This window comes from Thermobia domestica, chromosome 11, assembly GCF_964235325.1.
Source record: "Thermobia domestica chromosome 11, izTheDome1.hap1.1, whole genome shotgun sequence".
Lineage (NCBI taxonomy): Eukaryota > Metazoa > Arthropoda > Insecta > Zygentoma > Lepismatidae > Thermobia > Thermobia domestica.
Window position 1 is genome coordinate 130,263,008 of NC_137464.1, and position 25,663 is coordinate 130,288,670.

The following is a 25,663-nucleotide window of genomic DNA, read 5'->3' on the forward strand; positions in this document are numbered from 1 at the left end:
ATAATGATAAGTAGTGTTCATTTATAAATTCGTCTTTGTCTCTGTGTCTAGTCATCCTTATCTTCGTCTCCTATTTATTACTTCTCTCTCACACTCTCTTATTGCTTCTCTCTCTCGTAAATCTGTTCTTTGTCATCCAGGTTACCGTGTCTCAATCGAATCACTGGGTCAGTACGGGTTCGAATCTTCGACGCAGTGTCGGTCCATAACCAATCCACATCACCCAACTGATGCAATGGCCCACTTAAGCTCTGGTGCGTTCATTCTATCTGTTCGAATTAGAAAGTTATATTCACAATAGGTAAAATCGAGAGTGGATGTTCAGAACAGATAAATCTTCAGATATGATTAGAAAATGGTCCCTTTTCTGCTGATTCAAGAGAAGATTTTATTTATATTAGTTTGACAGAAAGTTCGCTTCCATCCTATATAAGTATTTTATTCACGTTTTTAATGTGTAACATGCAAGGTCTGTTACGTTTATAAAGAACATCCCATTTTTATTTTGAACATTTGTAACTTTTTATTATGATACAGTTCGGACTTCTAATATTGATTCTTTCTAATAGAAATTTAGCAGTAAAATAGCACCAATTCATTTATCCTTTTCTTTGTTTCCTTCTTCTTTCCTTTTTCATTTTTGTTCAGTTTGTATTAGTAGTCCGGAATGGAGGTATTACTTGGTTTATTATAATGTATTTCGTATCAGTACGTTTGGTATTCGTTTTGAAAGTGACTTAATGATTGTTTCCTGTATCTTCTATGTATTCGAATAGTCCTGAAGAAATATATAATCCAAACTTACTTCTATATTCCTGTTTAATTTCTGGAAACGGAACTTTATAATGTTAGGTTTGTTTTTTTAAATGCTTTTAAATTCCTTATTTTTATCTGTGTTCAGTTTTCTCCTTCTTCTTCTTCTCTTCCCTTTCCTCTCTCTATCTCACTTCTGTATGTCTGTCTATCAGGCATACATCGCTTTCAACTGTTCATTTTCTGTGTGTTTAAGTCTCTCCCTACATTACCTTATGAACCTTGTTTCGTCTCGGTTTGATTGTTTCATTTTGTGTATACTAATATATGTATATTTTGAAATAAGAATTGCACTCATCTTTTTTGCTGATTTTAGTATGGGAGAGAGGAAAGGAGGAGAGAGAGAGGGTGTTTTTACCAGACACGATTATGGGATAAGAAGATGCATATTGGGTGGCCTAGCTGCACGGCGTTAGCTGTCGCAATTTTTTGATGCGGAGTGTACCAGGGGTGGCTGTAGGATTGTAATATTGGGTAGACCTGCTCCCTCGGTTATGGATACATATACACATTTGATTGATTAATGACAGCAGGAAATTACTCTAACAGTAATGGTTGATGTCATTTCTTAAATAATTATCTACCAATATTACTATAAGGAGTGTATATTTACTCTATTGTATCTTTTAGCGTTTATGTATTTTTCAAATTTTTGGGTAGGTCCGTGCCTACTCGGCTTACTCGCTAAAGCCGCCACTGGTTTGTACTGCCTCCTCAGTCTTTAGGGATGGGCTCGAGTCGAGTTTTAGCTCGACTCGACTCGAAACTCGAAGCGAATTCGATTCGAGTCAAAAGGTAGTTTTCTCGAGTCGAGTTCCAAGCCAAGTCACTGTTTTGAGGTCGAGTTTGAAAAATGGCTCGCTTGTTTAGCTAGTTTTAACTCGTTTTGAGATCATTGCCTGATTAGACTGGAAAGCAAAAGCTATGAGAAATGCAAGCTGTAATGTGAAATATTTTTAGTGTTGTTCACGAGGTGAGACACTGCTCGCATCTCGCCTCGTTTCGATTAACAAGACGACAATGGATTTTTATAACAAGACAGCCTCAAACGTCGTGAGCACTAACATAAGTATATACCGTAGTTCTCACCACCAAAGCTGACAAGTAAAGGGTCCAAATGGATGAATTGAGTTGTGGGATAAAACACAGTGCGTCTGATAGATGATGTAAAAGTATGTGTATGTGCAAAGTTATAGCGGCTGAGCGCCATAACAAACGAAGGGTAAAATAAACTGTTGAATCATAAAAATAGTGAAAGATAGACAATGAAAACGATGGTAATTTCACATATTGGCAAAAGAAGAATGGGCAGAGTAGATCATGAACCTCCGCCGCCATCTTAAAATCCGCCATTTTGAAATCAGTGATATTTTCTGAAATTGAAAGGTAGTCATGTGATATATCAATTAGGGTCAGCATGTTCTCAGAAAGTCAATTATGAACTTTAGTGCTCGTTATCTGTACTTATTTGGAAGATCTAGGATAATTTTTATAGTGATTTACGAAAATCTAGGTGACTGATACCCGTATGTTGAAAGCTTGGATTACCACGAAAACACACTTGACTGCAGTAGTCCACTTTTCATTCAGATATCACATGCTACACTCGTCCCAAGTTGCTATTGCTTACGAAGGTAGACAATGAAAGTTGAGTGAAAAATATAGCAAGTGGTGAAAAAAATAGTGGTTTACCTACAGTACGTAATAACTGCATTCCAATCTATCAGATTTTATTATGTTACGGCCAATATTAGTAATTATGTCATTTAACAAAAGGTAGCTATATACACTCCTCGTTGTTTTCAACCAAAAGGAGGGGGAGCGGAAGCGGTTCTTCCCGACCGGAACATTTCTCTTCGGCACAATATGAAGCAAATTGGAAGTAATGTAATAAATTCTAATGTACTAATATACAACTTGGATACCAAATTTCACTGCTACTTTTCTTGGCTTGTCGATATGTTTAACTTACATTAATTTGTTTTCTTAATAATCCAAACTTTCAACATACGAGTATCAGTCTCTTAGATTTTCGTAAATAATTATAAAAATGATCCTAGATCTTCCAAATAAATACAGATAACGAGCACCGAAGTTCATAATTGACTTTCTGAGAACATGCTGACCCTAATTGATATGTCACACGACTACCTTTCCATTTCGTAAAATATCACTGATTTCAAAATGGAGGATTTTAAGATGGCTGCGGAGGTTCGTGATCTACTCTGCCCATTCCTCTTTTGACAATATGTGAAACTACCACCGTTTTCATTGTCTATCTTTCACTACTTTTATGATTCAACAGTTTATTTGATGTATTTCTATAACATGGCATAGCCCTTCTCCTACCAACTTTAACCCCCTACCCCTCCGTTTGTTATGGCGCTCAGCTGCTATAACTTTGCACATATACATATTTTTACATCCCCTATCAGGCGCACTATGTCTTATCCCGCAACTCGATTCATCCATTTGGACCCTTTACTTATGAGACCTGCACGGTGAAAGTTTTGAGCCAAAGCAGAAACCCAACCCATGTAGGTGTGTTAACCGCCTTAGCTCGGTTCAACTGAGCGAACAGCTCGAGCCGGCTTGGTTGAGATGAGGCACCGTCTCGGTGAGCCATCGTCTCGAGCCGGCTCGGTTGGGGTGAGCCATCAGCTTGGTTTGTTTCGGCTCGTGTCGGTTTGGGTTGGTGAGCTGTTGGCTCGGCTCGATAGGGAATGACTTGTGAGCCGAGCCGCTCGAGCCGTTTTGGACCCTAAACCCGGACCAAGCAGTTTTGAACATATGTGGCCGGCGCCCTCTAACTTTTAAGGTGAACGATGTCCTTGCCTCCTAGTCTTCACGACTAGCGAGGTCAGCAGTCAACTAGTTTTCAGTATTCAGATACAAACGACATATCTTTCATGTTAATACACGGTATTGTTGTAATAATAATAATAATAATAATAATAATAATAATAATAATAATAATAATAATAATAATAATAATAATGTTATAGTAGTAGTATTATCATTGATAATAATTATATTGTCTATGTAGGATACTTGAAGAAAGTACTTGAAACTACACACAGCATTTGGTTCGATTTGGCTCGTTCTGGCTCGACTCGACTCGAGTTTCGAGTCGAGTTGGAGGAAATTTTTCGAGCCGAGTTCTCGAGTCGAGTTCAAAGATGTCTGTTTCGAGTCGAGTCGAGTTTCAATGAATACTCGCTCGTGCCCATCCCTATGAGTCTTGGTCGCTTCACCAAAAATGACGAGTCTAGTTTAATTTTTTACTCATCTTCAACACACAGACTAACAGAACCACCGAAAATAATATATAATAGTCTGAATTTGAAATATGTCAAAACTGCAATCCTTGCAAAAAAAATATCGCCGTCAATATAACAGAGTAACTGAGTAGGGTTACACGGTTAAAAGTTATCTTGTCATTTGTTATCTGCCAATAACAACCTCCCATTTCTCCTTTGTGTAGATGCTTCCCTTTGTTGCACTAAAGTGATCGCAGGAAAACATGAAGCTTGACCTAAATCTATCGGTTTCACTATCCAATAGAATGCGATTCTATGTTTCGGCCGTCGACCCCTATCCATGATATTTTTTTCAGGTTCCTTCCTGAGAGCGACATAATCTTTTATCTATGGCGCTATGCGAAGAACATTTCCTGAGGGCAAAATGTTATTGGACTTCCGTTACGTTTCGTTTTGCAAAACGAAATATTTCACCATGACTTCAGTGTACCAACATTGTTGGCATTTTCTTAAATGTGCATTCGGATTGCGGCTCCAAAAATCGTAATAAGTCTTGACGTTATGTGTTTATTTGTCAAGAAAAGCTCCCAAGTGTACTCAATTGATGCATTTAAAGATGAATGTATCAGGAATTCAACTTCTCACCTAAACAGGAGAGAGCGAGAAGACAAATATAGCACACTGTTACAAAAGTGTATGCATTGTGTATTTTGGTTTGTTGCTTGAGCTTAAGGTCTCGCACAATTTAGCAGATGCTTCTACGTGCTACTGTGCCACAATATTCGCCTTCTTCCTTCTGTCTTTCATACAGAATTGGATTGAGCTAAAACTCTGTCACGAAATTCAAACATCTCGTAAGTCATTGTAGTGAACCATCCCCACCTCTTTTCCTTCCCTTCTACGTTAAGTGACGAAAAAAAAACGCTTAAAAAACATGTTTAATTGTTTGAGTCTATAAATGAAAAATTAAACCACCAACTTTCATATCTTTAACCGTAAGGGATCCCAATATATTGGTATCTTATAATAATAATACCCACCCTTTTTTTCTCTTCTAGGTAAAATATCAAAAATGCTTAAATACGTATTGATTAGTGCTCTCAAACGGGTCGGGTCAGTTCACTTTGGTCAACTGAGTTTAGGTTGAGCTTAAACTCAGCTGGAGTCGAAAACTGCTGTTTTTCACTAGCTGCCTAATTAAAAATAGCAATTTTCAATTGATTTTAAAGAAACCATAAATCTATTTTGAACACTTGCAGCTAGTGCTTTTATGGTAAATGCTTATTTTTGTAATTGTGTGTACTTTAATTTTTAAATGTGAAAGATTGATTTTACCAATCGACTGTAATATTAATATCTACGCCAATATGGAGTCTGGATTTAGAACAAAACTAGAAGTTGTTTAAGTAAGGCCAAATGAAAGATTGGATATGGACGACCAAGCCCAAGCAGGGCTGCGGTGGCTCAGTGGTAGAGAATTCATCTCTGGTGCATGGTGTCCATGGTTCGATCCCAGCTTCTGCTAAGTAGGCTTTGTGGTGGAGAAACGCCGTGTAGTGAGTTTTCTCGGGGTTCTCCTGCTTCCTCTCACTTTCTTCATTCCACCATTTCATTCATTTCTCAGGGTCACCATATCCCTTAGCCTCGGTGCAGAATTGAGGGACCTTAAACTGAATATTTCATTTTACTTCACCAAGCCCAAGGACATCGATACAAGAACAAGATAAAGAGTGGATATGCAAGACGAATTGCATAGTAATCTTGCTCTTGGCCTTGTTTTGGTTATCACCAAGTAGCGATGAGCGTATTTTCTTGCTTTCCGTATAGTATGAAAGACCATAATCAAAATCACACTTGATCTTCATTTGTACCAATGAGGCGAGCATTCTTGGCTCTTGTATAGCATGAAAGACCACCACGACTACGAAATGCAGGACCAAGACTTGACTGCAAGACAAAGAATAAGACGCAGTATTGACGGCCAAGACCCAGGGAGCGAATTGTTTGAATTTCATTTGTTGGGCTGAAAGTGATGAAATAAAATTAGTACTTTATAATTAAATATCATACTGTATTTTTAAATTTTAAATTACAAAATTCATATTATGTATCTTCTTACGTGCAACTATATATACTGTAAAATACGTTTTAATTACCGAGAAAGAAAAACCAAAGTGGCACGGATCCCGGAATCATAAGAACCTATTTTGGAATGAAAGTTGAAGGGTTGAAAAAAAATCACAGGTGTTCTCCTGTTTCCTGTTATCATTGTAGTTAAACGATTTCCTTTTGTCTCCGCCAAGAGACTCTTGCTACTGCCTTCCGAGAAGACCCCCTGCCGTCCGAGCAGGTGAAAACACTGACCTTGAAGAAAAATTTCGTCACATAGAACTAAAGCAAGAAAAAAAATTCTCCCACGTCGGACATTGGTATCAGTTATAAAAATAAATAACCAAACCTCAAAAGTGCCAAATAATCATTAAGCTGCTCGGATCGGGTCAGGTCAATCAGGTCGGATCACGGTTCGGGTCAGTCAATTCGGGTCACGGGTCGGGTCGGGTCGGTCTTCAAGCGACCCGTTGAGAGCACTAGTATTGAATTATATTAAATTTATATCTTATTATAATAATTGGAATGCCTGCCCCTTTCTCTTTCCATCTCTTTTTTTTTTTCATTTTACTAAAGTACAGTAGAGCGTCGATTATCCGAAGTAATTGGGGGACACGGGTGTTCGGAAAACTGGTTTGTTCGGATAGTCGAACTGTACATGTTTATTTGCCAAAAAGAAGTACTGTACAGTAAATTTATTCATAAAAAGAAGTGTGCTGATTGTTGAAACACAGCGACTGGCGGCTTGGCCGGTCAGCAGCGCCTTATGAAGGCCCCATTAGAAGTAATGTTCCGCCAGCGGTGGCTCAGTGCGGCGACTACTGTGGGAAACTTGGTTTGGGAGTGAGGGGGATGATGGACGGTAGGGTGGGAGAGTAACAGGTGCGAGCGAGTACACAATTCGGTTAAGCCGTCGTTCAGTTGACCGACGTTCGGATAATCGACGCTCTACTGTATTAGAAACCGTTGCAATGCGTGTCAAATTATTTTAAATGAGAAATCCAGATACCAAATTTTAAGTCTCTAACCTTAAGGAATTCGGAGACATGACCATCTTATTAAAATCCGAAATCCGAATGTGGAATTTAGAAATGTGAAATCCGAACTACTGAGCTCCTATCGAGAACTTAACCCTGGTGTGTCACGCTCGATGGGATAATGATAACAATGAAGATACTTAATACCTTTTTCGACTATGATATGAAAAGAAAAGGTAAATACCTAATTGTTATTTAAGTTATTCAAAGGAATTTTCTCAATCCCCGGATAGATTAGGAGAAAAAAAAAACATTCTCCAAGATTTGAACACACAAACAACAAAATACTCACCCAAACAGCTCGACTATTTCATACACTACTTAAAATACGTTTAGTGTAAACTGGGTTTCTATACCATACTAAGATTTGTTTATAATCAAATTCGACTTTGTTTTGGGCTAATAATTAAAACTTACGTTTCTTGCAGCGTATAAATATATTCTTCGTACAAGTTAAACACTTTCTTTTACGTCACAAAAACTGATGTAAAACAGATTGAATCTGTAGAATTATGAAATTGGAATGATTATTAAGAATTACAACAATAATTACCTAAATAATAAGATTACATGTATAGAATGAATTAACTAATGATGATTATTTATATATAGCACTCATTGAACATCACGCTTCAAACAATAGAGATTAATTTGAGAATGGAGAAATTTCTTCTTCTATCAAATCCACAGCAAAGCCAGTTTCAGTACTCTACAGGCCAACTGCCGTCTGCTGGTTGGAATGTTAGGTGTAAATTGTAACGGGGGAGGGGATAAGGATGTACCGATATATTTGTATCAGTGATATCGGCCACTTTTCGGAGTATCGGTATCGGTATCTGCAAATAGAGACCGACATTTACCGGTACATTTTCGGAACTATTTTCAATTTGTTTAATATTAACAGTGACACATATTTCATCGGTTTCTTTTAGACTTAAAGTTGATGTAAATTATTATCAATTGTAAAGTTGATCTAAATTATTATCAATTGTACAATTGATTTCTCAATGCATGTGTACGCCTTTGATTTGCACTACTCGTATTCAACTGATATTTTTAGTCTATCGATGCCAAAATAGTGATGAAGAAAAGCCAAAGGTCTTCAGTCAGGATCATGGTCGCCCGAATAAAATATTCTAGTGGGGGGCATTCCATGGTTGCTATATTACGTCTGGTGTTTAATATACGTGGTTTACTATATTACGTATACATTTTCGTGAGCCAAGGCAGTCCCACCGTGCCCTCCTCCTTCGGACACCCATGGTCAGGATAGCAGAAACGTAATTTGAATCCCAAACGAGACAGAGGTTTCGATTCAGAAGTAAATGCTATGGGAAAGAAAAAAGCACAAGATGTTCACTCTGTCATTATTTTCTCCTGCTTAATGGATAAAAACAATTAGTTCTAAAGTTAATAAATAGATTTATCGTTTTCGACTTCGCTTAAATAACTCTTATATTTTTATGGTATACACAGCAGCACCTGGTTCAGCACGCATAATTTTGTAAACAATAAAAAATTTGTAACGGTAGTATTCGTTTGCATTATATGTATATAATAGAGACTAGTAAATACACTGTAACTATCAAAAAACATTATCACTCTAAATATCAATCACTGATTCTTACAAGGAACGGACATGAACGTGTCATCCGGACATCCGAATCAAACCTAGTTCCTTTGATAAACATAACAAAGATTTGTTCATGCACAAAAAATTAGGTGCCATGGACAACGGAGTAAGGCCTTAGGGCCCATTAACCTTCTTATATAAAGAAAATTGTAGACTCGCAGTGAAATAGCTATTATATCAACACTGTTCATTGGAAAGTCATGGTTTGTAATTCATTCTCTTCAGCATGAAACAAGAGGTGCTACGTATTGGGGCCTATAATGTACTTGAACAGGGAAAATTGGGATAATGTCGAGAAAATTCCCTCCAAAAATACCTTTCATCAAATATGGCCCCCTCTGGAGTGTCCCCGGGTAAAAGTGCACAATCCAAATGTATCTCCAAAAATACTACAGGAAATAAGAAATGCGTGTACCAAGTTTTGCTTTGATAGACGGAATAGATATGAGGGGAAAGGTTGTATACCAATACGCTCTGTACCAAGGATGTTATAAAATAGAGGATCTGCCCATACAACAAAATAGTGAAGTCATGCGTCACAGCTTCGCTACACCTACTCTGCCCGCTCCGCGCCACTAAGATTGCAATGTTTCGAGCCAACAATCATGGCGGGAACGAGAGTAGCCAATCAGACGTGCCGGCTCGGACGATGCTCGGTTGTTTTTTGGCTTCACTGAGTTCATATGATGAAGATAGATATGGGCAGATCCTTTATTTTATAACGTCCTTGCTTTGTACATACAAAACCGAACCTATGACCTGAGCTATAAAGAGAACACAATACTACTCTTCTGACATCAAGATTTGTACCACATTCTCAGTAGAATGAAGCAAGCGTTTTAAACAGCAACTGCGCCACAGTTGTATTGGGATAAAACCACGTTATCCACCTACACCCTCACCCATGCCCTTTTGTTCTCTATTCCGTTCCTACTGTCATATTGCATCTTCTCCCTTGTTTAAGGATATACCTCCTACCAGTATACCTCATAGTATTTTTCAAGGTGTATTTTAATTGTGCACTCCTACCTAAGTGCGACTTACCAGGGAGGATTAGGGAGGGAAATCCCCCTTTTAAAGAATTTGATGTCTTCCATAAGTTTGGAACTTCCCCATGTTAAATTTCTTGGATGTGCACTTTATCCCACCTTAAAATTTCTTTTAATTCGCACACTGGCTCCAGTGTCACTTCAGAGGATGCACAACTTCACAATAGAGCTCATTTGGAAGACATTTTTGCGACTTGTCCCCAATTTCCCTCTCCATATGTCACGGAACAATATGCGTGACAACCATTGAAACGCTTGCTTCATTTTACAGAGAATGTGGTACAGTTCCTGATATCAGGATAAATAGTACTGCATTTATATATATTTTTAATATTATGCTCTCTTTATAGCTCAGGTCATAAGTTCGGTTTTCATTCATTTATTTAACAATCACCAGATACAGCTCAGAGGCCATTTTATACTGAGTATCTAACAACAACAATAACAATGGAAAGGATTTGGGAAGGTATCGGCCAGGGTTTGTTTAGTAGGTACCGTACTATCCCGGCATTTGCCTGGTAGGACTGAGGAAATCCCTGGAAAACCCCAGTCAGGATGGTAGGCAGCGGGAATCGAACCCACGACCTCCCGAATGCGAAGCCAACGCTCTACCACTTCAGCTTCGCTTCGCTACTCTCTTCTTACTCTGCTACTTTTGTATGTACAGAGCGTATTGGTACACAACTTTTCTCCTTATATCTATTCCGTTTTATCAAAACAAAACTCGATATATTCATTTCTCATCCCCTATAGTATTTTGGGACATACATCTGGATTGTGTGCTTTTATCCAGGGACACTCCAGAGGGAGCCAAATTTGATGGAAGGGATTTTTGGAGGGAATTTTTTCGACATCCCCTCAATTTTCTCTGTTCAAGTACATTTTGGGACCCAATACATAGCGCCCCTGGAAAGTTTCTTCTATGCTGAAGAGATTGAACTATAATTCATGACTTTCCAATGAACAGTGTTGATGCAATAACTATTTCACTGCGAGTCTACAATTTTCCTTATACTAACAGGGTTAGTGGGCCCCAGGGCCTTACTCCGTTGTCTATGGCACCTAATTTTTTGTACATGAACATATCTTTGTTATATTTATCGAACGGACTAGATTAGATTCGGATGTCCGGATGACACGTTCATTGCCGTTCCTTGTTAGAATTAAGCTTACACTATATAAGTATTTGCTGCTTTTTGGTTCATTTCATGTGAGCTGGATTAAATTTAGAGGAAATATATTTTTTTGTGTGGAACCTAATATGAAATTTTGCTTTTTGTCTCTGTATGTCAAATTTTGGCCTTATATCTAATATACCCTAATTATTACAATGTTGGTCATTTCATTATTCTGAAAATTTCTGATATTATATAAGAAATGTGTCCAAAAGTATCGGTATCGGCCTCTTCAGTATCGGTATTGGTATCGATGAAAAAGTGGTATTGGTACCTCCCTAGGAAGGGGAAGAGATACTTTTGGTACTAACTGAACCTCAATACCTTCCTCTCAATTCTGGATATAGTTTTGATTAAAACGTGTTGCTTTTTCTGTCCTGATCGGTTGGACAGCATTCGCGCCTTTGAGGCCTACCACTCTCACTGGCAACATTTTGTCGGACAACTATTTTGTTGCTCTGGCTAAATGCATTGACTCTTATGGGAGTCCGGGGGGCCGCGGTGGCTCAGTGGTAGAGCGTTCACCTCTGGTGCTAGGGTTCTCGGGTTCAAACCCTGCTCCCGCCAAGTGAACTTTGCGGTGGACAAACACCGTGTGCGTGGGTTTTCTCGGGGTTCTCCCGTTTCCTCCCACTTTATTCATTCCACCATTTCATTCATTACTCATTATCACCGTCTCCTTTAGCCTAACCGGCATAACCGTGGGACGTAAAACTCAAAATTTCCTTTCCTTTCCTTTTTCTTATGGGAGTCCGCTCACTGCGGCGACGGCGACAGAAAAGTTGTCGAGATGCCTCTAAACAGGGACATAAAAAAATATATATATTTTTTCTACAAGTTCCTCTGCACAACAGTTCATTTCGTGTGCAGCACGTGAAAAAAAAATGTTTGCAAAAGAAGCTAATATGTCTTTAACTAGCGATGAAGACAATGAAAAATTAATTGAGGAAATATAGAAACACCCAATATATATATGTATCAGTGGTGAATTTACGATTTTGCTTCGGGGGAGGGGAGGGCTTCGCTAACTTTATTCCTTGAAATGTGAAAATTCTGCAAGATATTTCATTTACTTTCATATAGTAAATACAATTTCGGGTGGGGCTTAAGCCCGGAAGCCCCCTTAAATGCGCCACTGGTATATATATAAAGTTTGAAAGAATATTCAGATATAAATTTAAAGAAGAAATTGTGGGAGTAAGAATGTTTCACTGTTATGGGAACCTGGAATGAGCTTTCCAGCCAAGAAAAAATAACACAGGTATGTACACTCATGTCCAAAATTATTATATCATGTCTATAAATATGTTGTTGTAGGAATATGATGTGATAATGAATTCGCCCGGTATTTCTTATAATGTTAGTATATGTATAATCGGCAGACACATGTATGTGGCAAGTTTCATGTCCAAAGAGCAATTAAAAGGAGCAATAAAACGAAAATAAAACATTCTTGTCCATTTCTAACTTTCTTATTTATAAGTATTTGCCTATGAAATTTACCACAAACATACATTTCCAGATTATACACATAGTATCGGTATTGAAAGTATCCTGCAAAATCATTATCAAATTACATTGTTACAAGAAGATAGTTATAGATATGCGACAATCATTTTGGACATGAGTGTACATTATTCGATATTACATTTCGCTGTCATACTACACACTACTATTTTCATTGATTTCCTGTAACTAGAAAAAATACAGATAAAATTATGATTCTCTATTTCCTTTCCATTTCAAGTATGAAAAAAGAAATCAATTGTACAGTATAAAAATGGGTAATTTTAAAACGTGAAGAGTACGCGGGAAGAAGGAGGTAAACCAATTTTTATTTTACGACTATACGCAGAACATCTTGAGAATACAGTCATGGTATAATGTTGTCAGATTGCCGCTAAGTTTCCTTTAGTTAGTTACTTCCGGTCGTTTTATATTTTCATTCTTACTGTTAACTTTTGATTCGAATAATTGTTCCCGTTCGTATTATAGTAATTTACAATGCTGTTACTTTTTATCACTCATTCATGCTACCTACCTTGAAACGTTTGATAGCATTGACGTAATTAGGATAATTTGCTGGGAACCCATGACCTTTTACTTCTGAAAATTGCAAGAACGTTTTAGAAAACATCGTTATACATGTCATCTGAGCCCCTCTCCTCGCCCTCATTGTCATTCTCTTCAAATTATTGAGTTCCGTCGATAATTGCGTAAGTCACTATATAGAATGTAAAATTTTCCCTTTAGCAATCTCTCACTGTATATAGGATGCACCCAGCATTTCTTTTTTCTTCATTTTTTCCTTCTTAAATTGAGTATTAGCACACAAGCAATAGAACAGAAGTCCATCGTTCTGCGTCCAATCCCACCAAACTGTAATCAGTGTAACCGCCCAGCAAAAATATTTCGTACTAACCTATGCAGAAAAGAAAGTACTAGATATGGGGAAAAAGTACTAAAATTTTATTTGTTCCCGTTTCACACTGTTTATGACATTTTACGATAATTATATCTTATTAGAAGGTTTCCGGCAGCCCCTCCTATGGGTAGGAGAGTGACCTCAACATTCTTCAAAGGACCCCCAACTTTAATTTGTTTACAGTCAAAATTCGATACAAACCGTGCAAACCACTGACACCCTCCCAATTTAGAACATATCCAAACTAAAAATCCTGGCGGAATCCCTAACCATGCCAGAATTTCTTCTCGTTAGAGGATGAGATCAGACAGGACCTATGTCCAATTTCCGTTCTTGTAAACACCACCGTTAGAAAAAAAAAGGCAGAAAAAAGTTACCAGGAACAGTGAAATTTCGTACATTGTCAAATTTTCATGAGATTTCTTTTTCTCTCCCAAATATATTTATGATTAAAGAAGAGGAGGAGAAAAGTATTAGATTTGTTGGTGAACGTACTAGATCACTAAAATATTATACAAGGTACTAGGTCTGGTACGGAAGTACTAGCGGTGGTTACACTGAATGTGATATCAAATGCCCGGCAAACTTTTGTCGCCGTCGTCGCCAGTAAGCGAGAGTGTGGCAACAAAAATGTTTTGTCTCCGTGAAGTTGCTGGCTGTAGGGGGCAGCGACGAGATAGTTGAGCAACTGTTTTGTTGCCAGTGAGGGGTAGGCGTTAGTGGCTACCTATCAGAGGTTGGTTTGTGCTTTTTACACTAGTTTTTATGTTGTAATTCCGGATGAAGTATTTATACGCAAAACAGTAGTCCTCTTCAAGTGAATATGCTCCGAGGATTTCTTTAAAACTCTTTCTAAGGTAGTGACAGTAAAGTTTCCTGATAAATAACAAAATCTTAACGTTTTTAAGTCTGAAAAAAAAAAATGCATACACACTGCGGCACAAATACCAATTTAGTTGGCGTCTATCAGCATTCTAGTCGTTCTTCTCAGTTTTAACACACCAGAAACACCCACGACCCAGAGTAAATTAAAAGATTTTTTCGGGAGATATGTTAGAATTTATGGAAGTGTCATGGACTAAAACTGGATGGGCACCTCGGACTTATCACATTCTCATGGATAATTCTTTGAGACTTTTCAATGGATCTTGATGTTATATTATTATTATTATTATCTTAATAATAGGAATAATAATAATAATGTGAAGCTCGTATTTATATGAAGAAAAATAGAAAAGTTATTGTAAGAAATAATGTAAGTTACCCTATTCCTTAATTAGTTAAAATATACTCACTTTATGCACATTCATTCCATTTGTTAGCTGGTCGAAGTTAATTAAAAATGTTGATTATTTGTTTGCGATTACTTATATCAAGATTTTAAAAAAATGAACTTCATAAATATGTTACTGGTGTTCATAACAAAGTATAACAGCAAACACTACGACACACTGATTACCACAAGAACATGCTGTAGCACTTCCATTTATGAAGTCCACAATAACATACAAAATTGTAAAGGTAACAAGTCACCAAAATATCACAGAATTGCTCAAAAAAAATTAATATTCACTGTGAATATTCATGAATATAAACTCAAAATAAGGTATTTCTAACTTATGTTTCTTCTAGATAGTGTTTTGTTTCACCTTGTTCACTGGTGCGTGGTCATACACTAAGTAGCACCTAAAAGCAAACTCTGGAACGATACCTAGTGCTCTTCCTTACTGTTACAAGAAAAGGAGAGAAACAAGAAAGTCGTACATTGACCGCATTACGATGTTGCCAGTTTGAACAGTCGTTTACTAAGTATCTCTTAATCTTCCTTTACTCACATTACTACTCACTTTTCTTGTTGATTTAGAACTTTTTGTTCGTTACGGCCGGTAGGCCTATCCTGTTCAACAAGTTTTTTTTCTTTTTTTTTCTGAATGAAAAATTAATAACTTAGAAACCTGACTCAATAAGCAGTGTGCATATAACTTTCGTCTTAATTTATAGTTCACATATTGTAGGTTACTAGGTCGTTGTAGAAGCTATCTATAAACAAGAATGCATTCGTTTATTTTGTTTCCACTTTCATCAAAGCTAGATCTTACTTTAATATTTAGCTATATTTATTTACTTTACTTTTTTATTATTTTTTATTGTTTTTGGTCCTGTTCGTCTGTATCAGTGACGGCTCTTGAGGGAAGTCACATTTGTTGAATAATAATATTTTATCGCTTTAAGTTAAGGGAAGAAACCCTACCTAATTTTCTAATTCTTGTGGCTGATCTGGATTTTTAAAGCTCTGCATATTTGTGTGGATAGAAAGATATTGCAAAAACAGGAATAGCTATAGAATAGGCACAGAAAAGTCTGGTTCGATTTTAACGACCATTCACAGAAACCAACTATAGAATTGGTTTTATTCATATAAATCTACACGACGACGGTAAAACTATCTAAATTTTTGCAAATTACAACCTTATGAATTAAATCTATACGAAGATGGCAAAACATGATGGGCAAAAGTATGACTAATGCGTTGTGCGAACTTCTCTATTTACTAACACGTTAGTGAACTAAACTACGATTTATATGGAATAAGGCCAGTCAGGATTTTTCGAAAGGGTTGTCCGAGTACATTAAGAGAAATTAAACTACGATTCTCTTTCTTACCTTGATTTCCCCTAATGTGTTTGGACAACTCCGTGAGAAAGTCATGGCTGGCCTGTTTCGATATAAATCGTTACTAACTTCACTAATACGTTTCTAAATACGAAAGTTAGCATCATACGTTAGTCATTCGAGGCTTAAAACAACTTTGAATAGAGCCAGATATGCCATTTTTAGCCATTTTCTAATTTCTCGCACCGGTAATTGGTCACACAGATCTATATGCTGGAAGAAGTTGATAATGCCTTAATAAAAACTTCCTATTTAGCAGTATGCATTTAAGATTTAAAGTTCAAAGTTCATAAGAAAGTTATGAAATATCCTTGCTTATAGGCAACTCACACTGGCTCTCCGCGCGTATCAGTTGCATTACAAGCAGGATATGTATATGAAGTAACAAGAGAAGTCTGAATGGAGAACTATGTTTTGGAGAACAGTTACCGAACCACTTAACCTATCAACCAGAGACTAAGAAACAGATTACCTATAACGCTTTAGATTAATTTAAGACCTTATTTAGCTCTCTACGTTAAGTAGGTCAGGCTGTAGAAGAGGTTGTACTGTATGACTGATAACTATAAGAAGAAAAAAATGACTTGGACCAATGTTGTTTCTGCCACCTTGCTCATTCGTTTGGTCCTATCTATGACACTTTCAAAGGATGTATTTAATGTACACAGAAATACACATATCTCGTTTGAGTTAAAATATTGAGTACATTTGGAGTAATTTAAGATCCGTATCCGGAGTAATTTAAAATCCGTAAGTAAATTAGTATCCGTATTAATACTAATATCGGCCTTATTGCTGTTGGTGCTACTGTGTCACTCAACTATTCAATTAACGCAATGACAGCTATGTCTCAATGAGCAAATACTTAATGAAGCGTTAATAACTAAGTATAAAGAATAGACAAATAAACAATACAATACTAAGACAAGCTGTTTTCATGAACTATCACACCTAGAACTTAGAATTTTAGATGTTTCGGAAAAGCAGAAATAAACTTAGGTTATAGCGCTGTCATAAGTTCAAATCTAATCTTTGCTGCAATCTTCAGATACGAAGCTATCTTTTGCTGCTTTTAATGCATTATGATGGTTCCGGGATTCCACCTTAAAATGTAGGACAATATTTCATACAGTCACTGTGTTGAAAACTGATTCTAAACTTCAACAAATTCGTATAAAGGGGCAGCTCTTGAGGGAAGTCACATCGGGTCTATACTTTCTTTCGATTCGAGGTTTAGGTTTCCCATCAGGAGCGTTTTTTAAAAATCACAAACGACAATCTTACCGAGAGAAGTAGCTCAATTGCTAGAGCGTGGCTTCGCATTCAGTAGGTTCGATTCGCGTTCGATTCCCGCTGCCAACCATCCTGACTGTGGTTTTCCTCAGTCCTATCAGGCAATGCCGGGATAGTACCTACTAAACAGGCCCAGGCTGATACCTTCCCAAATCCTTTCTATTATTATTGTCGTTGTTAGATATGCAGTATAAAATGGTCTTTGAGCTGCATCTGATGATTGTTAATAAAATAAATACGCACCCTGGAAATAAGGAAAAATAGATAAAGACAAAAAATGCTCTCCTCCTAAAGTATTTCGTAAAAGAACCGGGTTTTGGTAGGTATATAAAAATTACTCAAAGGTGCACACAATCCGTATGTAAAATTTCAATATTGATATCTTGAAAACTAAGTTTTTTTTTAATTTCCCTTAAGTAAAAAAAGTCACACCCCTCCGCCCTCACTTGGCACCGCCAATTTTACCATCCGATTCCAAAACGCATCTGGGGTACTCTTTGGTCCATGCTTGACTTAACCAATAAAAAAATAAGGGTTCAATACGTATTATATGACCTTAATAAGCGTTTCAACACAATATTATTCCATGGTACCGATTTGTACCATAAATCCCCAAAGGGTTAAACACTACTAACAAGGAAAGCTATCCAACTCCTTGACGAGTATCGCATTGAAACTTGCACAAGTGGAAGAACATTCTGAAAGATGGAAATATGCTTACTCTTACGATTTGCAACGTCGTCGAACCGGAAGTAGAATGATCGTTCCCCCATAGCCCCTGAAAGTTATATACACTGGTCATACATGCCAGAAAGTGATACACTGAAACCTGTTTTCTCACGAGGACAAATTTTGCAAACTCAAGATGATAACAGTCGGTGGTGATTGGGATCTCTGGTACGCCTTTGATGTGAACCGATGTCAAATGGAACACGATACGATACACCGATCGTAAGTTCTAAATGAACACATTTGCCCAGTGGAGAAAAGGGACACGCTGAAACCACAACGCAAAAATATATTTCCATGATTATTATTATTGTTATTAGTATGACTATTATTATTATTATTATTATTATTATTATTATTATTATTAGTAGTAGTAGTAGTAGTAGTAGTAGTAGTAGTAGTAGTAGTATGATTAGTATTAGTCATATGAGCAGTATGATGAATAAAGATAATAATAATGAGAAGGAGAAGAAGACAAATATATTGTTTGGCCCATTCAGTAACGAAAGACTTCAGCCCTTCTTGAGTATCCTCTAGCATTGCTATAAAGTTTTTAAATTCACAAACAATCATAACCCAGCCGTAATTCGAAGTATGGACCCTTGAACGCTGCCTTGACTCCTCAACCAACACGAACATGAGGTCGGCAATAATAATAAAAAGACGACAAAGAAATAATAATAATAATAATAATAATAATAATAATAATAATAATAATAATAATAATAATAATAATAATAATAATAATAATAATAATAATAATAATAATCCTATACCAGTATTCTTAACCTAATTCCGATCACGACCCCCATATTATCACATCCTCTTGCCGGCGACCACCTTACAATTTGTTTTTCGTAATAAGCTTGTGTCGAATTTTTAATACACCTATTGCAGAGATCTCACAATAATGCATCTATTTCATAATAGTAGAATCTATTTCTTGTATACAGTGGATAAAGTAATTTCCTTAAAAGTGAATGGATTAAAACCAAATTTGGTCCGTCCATTCATTTTACAAAAATCGAATCCGATCTTCATACTATTTCAAAATGGAGGCTGTTTGAAAATGTAAAAACTTCATAACTCCCTCAATTTTGGGTCATATAATAAAAAAAATGCAATTACATTCTTCTGGTATTTCAATATGCTGTTCTCATTAGTTTCATATCGTACCTCTTTCATTTGTTAAATTTTAACCAACTCTGCATCTGTTGAAAATGTTTAGTAGACCAATTTTTTGTTGTTCTTGACAGTATGTATACAAATAAAAATTGTCTATCAGAACAAAATTCAAAATAATAATTATTTAAAAATATTTTCCGGTATTAGATTCTAATTATATTTAGGTATATCTCTTTCGCTTATCTTCGCTGCTCCCAGGTTGATAAAGTCTGTCCTATGCTAGTTCTTCTTGCAGACCTCGTGTTCGTGAGGATTGAGGCATCGAGCCAGCGACTCAAGGGTCCTGACTTCGAATCTCGGCTGCGGTATGGTTGTCTCTGGATTCTGAAACTTTTATAGCAATGCTAGAGGATACTCAAGACGGACCGAAGTTCTTCGTTACTGAACGCGCCAAACAATACATTTATTGGCTTATTATTATTATTATTATCTTTACTCATCATACTGCTCATATTACTAATACTAATCATACTACTACTACTACTACTATTACTACTACTACTACTACTACTACTACTACTACTACTACTACTACTACTACTACTACTACTACTACTAATAATAATAATAATAATAATAATAATAATAATAATAATAATAAAGAAAGCCATTTTTGCGTTGTGTTTTCAACCTGTCCCTTTTCTCCAGCGGGTGTATCGTATCGTGCTCCATTTGACATACGTTCGCATCAATGAGGTACTACAGACCCCAATCATCACCGACTGTTATCTTGAATTTGCAATATTTGTCTTCGTGAGAAAACAGGTTCCAGTGTATCACATTCTGGCATGTATGACCAGAGTACATAACTTTCAGGGGCTATGGGAGAACAAGCATTCTACTACCGGTTCAACGACGTTGCGAATCGTAAGAGCAAGCATATTTCCATCTTTCAATATGTTCTTCCACTTGTGCAAATTTCAATGCGATACTCGTCGAGGAGTTGGATAGCTTTCCTTGTAAGCAAATGTTTTCGAAGTGACGGCTATATCGAAATGATCAAAGAGTGCTGTGACATGCTCACACGCTACAAGCCTTTCTTGACTTTTGTTTTCTACTCCTTCCTGTTAACAAATTTTCTTCAATTTTCTTTTTTATATAAAAGAAAATGAAACAACGAAGAAGAATGTTTATTTTTACCCCTTCCCTTTTTTTGTTCAGTAGGTTGAGGAAAAACTACTACTAGTATTAGCTGCTGAGTATTTATCGAAATCACCCTAATAGCATGTTGGTTTGCAGCAAGTCTTTCACTATGTTTGATTTTAACTTGCTAGTCTTTCCGTGCACTGTACACCTGCAGCAGGTGTTTTGAAAGAGTTACCCACAAATGTCGTAATTTGATTTTCACTTTCTAGATTTTACTTGCCTCGGAGGCTAGCTGCAACTTTGTAGCAAGTGTGTCAGTTCTAGTTTCTACCAACAGGTAGCACAAAAGTCTAATCGTAGAAATCTTCTCGCCAGGCCGCCATTTGTAGTAGGTGCGAAGTGTGTGAAGCATTAAAACAAGTGGATAATTAAGATAATTACGTAAGTATCCAGTATATAGAGATAATTTATATTTTAAACGTGTATTGTTTGACAAAGTTGTTGAGAAAAATATACTGTGTGATTGTACGTATACAGTAAATGTCGCTTGTAATAGGCATGCAATGCAATGCAAGTATATACCTGCAGAAGACTTACTACACTCACTTGCTGAAGACCTGCTGGAGACTTGCAATGCAACTATATACTTGCAGGCTTACTAGAAACTTGCCGTAGACTTGCAGTGCAAGTGGTATCCTTGCAGAGACTTGCGTCAAACCTGCACTTACTTCATGTCAACTTGCTGTGCACTTGCACTGCAAGTAGAAACTTGCAGTAGGCTTGCTGTGCAAGTAAACCCCTTGCAGAAACTTGCTTTGCAAACTTATCATACACTTGCACTACAGGTGTGCTGCAAGTTCGAAGAGCGTCAACTACTAAGAAGTTTGCATTAAACTTGCATCAAACTTGCAGACTTGCATCACATGTCTGCTGCAAGTTTGCCAGACTTGAATTGCAAATCTGCTGCAAGTTTGTTGCAAGTCATTTTTGCTATCTGGACAATCGCTCCTTTCTTTGATGTCAATTGCTGCTACAAATGAGCAGTACTAATCCTAGGTTCTCTGTCGTATTTGGTGGTATTGGGAACGACGGTGAATGCTTCAAACTAGACCGACGACAGGTCATATGTTTTGTTGTTTTTGTAGAGGCCAACGATTTCTTGGCGCAAATATATTGATTTAATTTCCTCTTAACTCTAAAGTAAAGACCACATTTTTTTTCGAAACATCCTTCCGCGATTAGAAAGGAACTGGTTCCGTCTCATATTGCCTTGCTCAAATTGTATCCAATCGACAGACTTTGAATTGAATTTGGAATTTGGAAGGTAGGGACAACGCATGAGACATCTTGAGGAAAAATCACTGCATGTTCAGAGTGCTGTTTTCCATTATAGAAGAGATTCTCAGAAAATTTGATTCCCACACCCCGAAAACGCAAATATTTTAAAATAATTTAGACATCATTCGCGGCAACAGCCTGACGACCAGCTGTAGTGAGGGTTTTTTTTTTTTTTTTTTTTTTAATAAAGTACATGAAAAGCAGTTGATGTTTGTTCCAATGAATTGAGTATACTATTGATCGAATGAAGCATATACCCACGTACTTCCGAAATTTTAGGTGACTATACGATAGTTTCCAAAAATTAGAGGTGGATATACGCCGTATACCCGCGTATACCCTCCATTACATCCCTGAATTTAATTTAAAAGATTATATTTGCTCTTCAGTAAAAATATATATACTGTTTTTTTTTTCCATCCTCGTATACATAGTGGTCTTGATTTTTCAGGAAAAATCCATGAAAGACGAAATTGACGTTGTCTGTTACATCATAAGGAAAAAAACGGCTGAATCTTTTAAAAGTATTTTTTGAGCATAGTAAATACTTACCTTGAACTGGGTTTTCATAATTCATTTTGAATAAAATGCATGTCCTAAGGGAGGGAGAGGGAAGATATTCCTGTACGAGGATGGCAAATATAATACAATTTCACTGGAGAGCAACTTACGACGTTTTGAGTTAAATTTAAAATAATCGAACTTTCAGTTCAGTACTTAAACGATATACCTGCATGTGTGTACTACTAAACAGTAAATTTTTAATTAAGCTATTATCAACATTCTCTAGCATATAGATCTCAGTGTGACCAACTACCGGAGCAAAAATCAGATTTTTTTAAAAGTGATATATTTGCCATCCCCGTACAGATGTAATGCATAAGCCTCTAATTTGCTTGACTGTAAAAATGTACATATGTTTTTACATCCGTGTGTGTGGGTTTTCTTGGGGCTCTCCCGTTTCCTCCCACTTTCTTCATTTCATTTATTTCTCATCACCCCGTCTCCTTTAGCCTAGCGGGCATAAACGTGGGACGTAAAGCCTGCAGGTTTTATTTCGTTTTTTTCTTTTTCCGAAATTGATTCCTTTCAATCCATTCCAATGAAAGATTCGTTCCTTCGGATCGAATCATTTAGTTCCTTTGTATGATTCCGAGTGTCTTGGTTTTCCAATTCGATCCCTAAACATGGATTCGATCCTTCCTCTAGATCGAATCCTTTGGTTCCGATGAATTGAATAAATCCAAGTTCTTATACGCTTCTCCAATGTGATCCCTGAACTCTTTCATGGCTAAGCGGTTAGCGTACGCGCCTCTGGCGTGGGAGACCCCGGTTCGATTCCCGGCATGGGTTCATGTGGTTCGGATTCCACGTTAATCAGTAGATCCCGTCTTATATAGCCTCGCTGATGAAAGGGACGTTAAACTCAACTCTACTCAACTCTAATATGATCCTTCCTGCAGCAAAACTAGTCAAAGGAAAGCGTGCAGAAAGAGATTGCTTTTTGGACACACACATACAGAAAGTTTCATTTCTTCTTGATTTCTAGCTCTTGTTTATTATTTGAAGACCATTTGTTGTATCAGTATTGCCAGACATACGGTCTTGAACGTACAAATAGGGTAATTTGTTATTTTCGTATGATATACTGTCCGACATCTTAACCGTATGGATCATGTACAGTGTTGCTAAAATATTGTAGCAAAATCTTATTTTTAAATAAAATGTGTTATCTTCTGTCGTGTTTTCTATCTCTCAGTGACCACTAGTTCACATGTAGCCGCAACCACACGTAGTGGTGATTTAGGCGCAACACCCCACATTTCACCTTTCAGTAAAATAAATGTAATGAAATCAGTGGTGCTTTCAGGGACTGGTCCAGGAGGGATATTTCCCTGGGGCATATTTTGATCGTGCTCACCGTAAGTTACCAGTACTTCGCAGTACTACTTTCATCCTCCGTATATTCAAAGTTCCCCGGGGCAGCTTATCATAATTTCTAAGAACCGGACACAGACAGATTTAGGAATGGGGTGGGTTTCTGAGAAGCTAATAAAAGCTAACCTTAAATTCCAAAAATGGTTTTACTCATATATATACACGGTGTATATATATATATATATATATATATATATATATATATATATATATATATATATATATATATATATATATATATATATATATATATATATATATATATATTAACAACCTCCTCACGTCGTGCGTAAATTGCATGGGGATGACGTTATTATTGACGCTTGGAGATCGCTACTACTCACCATCTGAAATGAGTAGGTTCGAAGTGGGAGCAGAGAAAACCACACAAATTGAGCTTTCATTTAAATAACTGTATTATTCAAAATATCAAGTGTGAATGTATGTTAATGTTGAGTGAGTATAACACGTCAGATCACATATCGATAGCATCAAAGAATTCCGTCACGAATAATTCGTATATAGCTGAGATACACATACCTTGCTGATTGATGACTGCCTGGACTGGATGTTGATGTTTCTATGATACATGACCTCTCTTACTGCAGATAGTCGGCGAACTGTAGAGTCCGACTATAACCCAACCATACTCCAAGTTACTGGTTGAAATGGGAAATAATAGATCTTCCTAGATCTATTCCGCTGAATTGGACTTGCAGCTGACTACTCAACTGCGATGAGCTCTAAAGTGGTTCTCTCTAACGATCCTCCACTTCTGATCCTAATCCTCTCTGACCAGAGGTTTTTATTCTCCTTTCCAGTCATTCTCGAATTCCCTTCGTTGATCTTTTGTTTATCTCAGCTATTGGTAAAACATTGGTTTCACCCGAATTACATCGTGACCAAATTCCCAGATCAATAATTTTCTGCAAGTCTGACGGTTATGCCACAGTCAAAGTGTGTCACTGTTACGTACAGAGTTTCACATTGATGACATTTCATTATTTTCAAACATAACATTGCAAATCATAATAAACATGTAAACTGACGACTTAGCGTCTAGCCATAACACAACAATTACATTTAACACATTTACAAATTATTGACATACGTAAACAAATAAACACAAGCACGTGTTTATACAACATAACAACATTTCATTACTATAATTCAGTATTTTAATACAACTTTTAATAACTGTGATTTGCTATCACCAAAATAATATGACCCAAAACCATATATCTCTACAATATATATCAGGTGTTCTAAAAATGGCGCCCACGGACCACAGACCACTATTCTGCATGTCAAAATAAAGCAAAAAAATATATAATATTATACCTTTCGGATGGTCGTCTGAACACGCGATTTGCACTATGTGGCAACATCGCATTGCAGATAAAGGAGCATACAGTTAACCTACCATCAAATAGTTACATCGATTCTTTCCAGATGGCAGTTAAGACTATAGGCGTTGATACTAGCACCATCTATTAGCGTCGGTACAAAATAAAACAATTCACTTGCTAATAGATGAAATATTTACCAAGTTAAGCCAAATAATTTCTATAGTAATACGTATTCTAGCTAAATGAGTGTAATTTTATTTTTTAATGAACCCCAAATAATAAATTGTTTTAAAATAGAGAATGACTCAGATCAAAAGACTTGCTAGATTCAATTAATAAATTCTGCTTCGTTGCTTAGATGTTTTTTATAATGTCTCACCACAGTCTCAGTGAGATCTCAAAATATAGTCCTATACATAAATTTTTAATATTTCTTCTAAATAGGCATAATTACATAATATAATTATTGAAAATGAATGCATTAATTATACAATTAGATCGCAAGAGTAAAAAATAAAACGTAAAACACAGTGGGATTTGAACCAGATAAAAATGATATCTGAAATTTATA

General features: G+C 36.6%; 1 long non-coding RNA gene across 1 annotated transcript in view; it reads right to left on the minus strand.

The window, feature by feature from the left end:
* Positions 1-15,453, minus strand: part of LOC145664446 (uncharacterized) — a 122,334-nt gene extending 106,881 nt beyond the window's left edge. The window contains exon 1 of the long non-coding RNA XR_014127436.1: positions 14,797-15,453. This is a non-coding gene — a long non-coding RNA (uncharacterized LOC145664446). The remainder of the gene's footprint in view (positions 1-14,796) is intronic.
* Between the last annotated feature and the right edge of the window lie 10,210 nt (positions 15,454-25,663).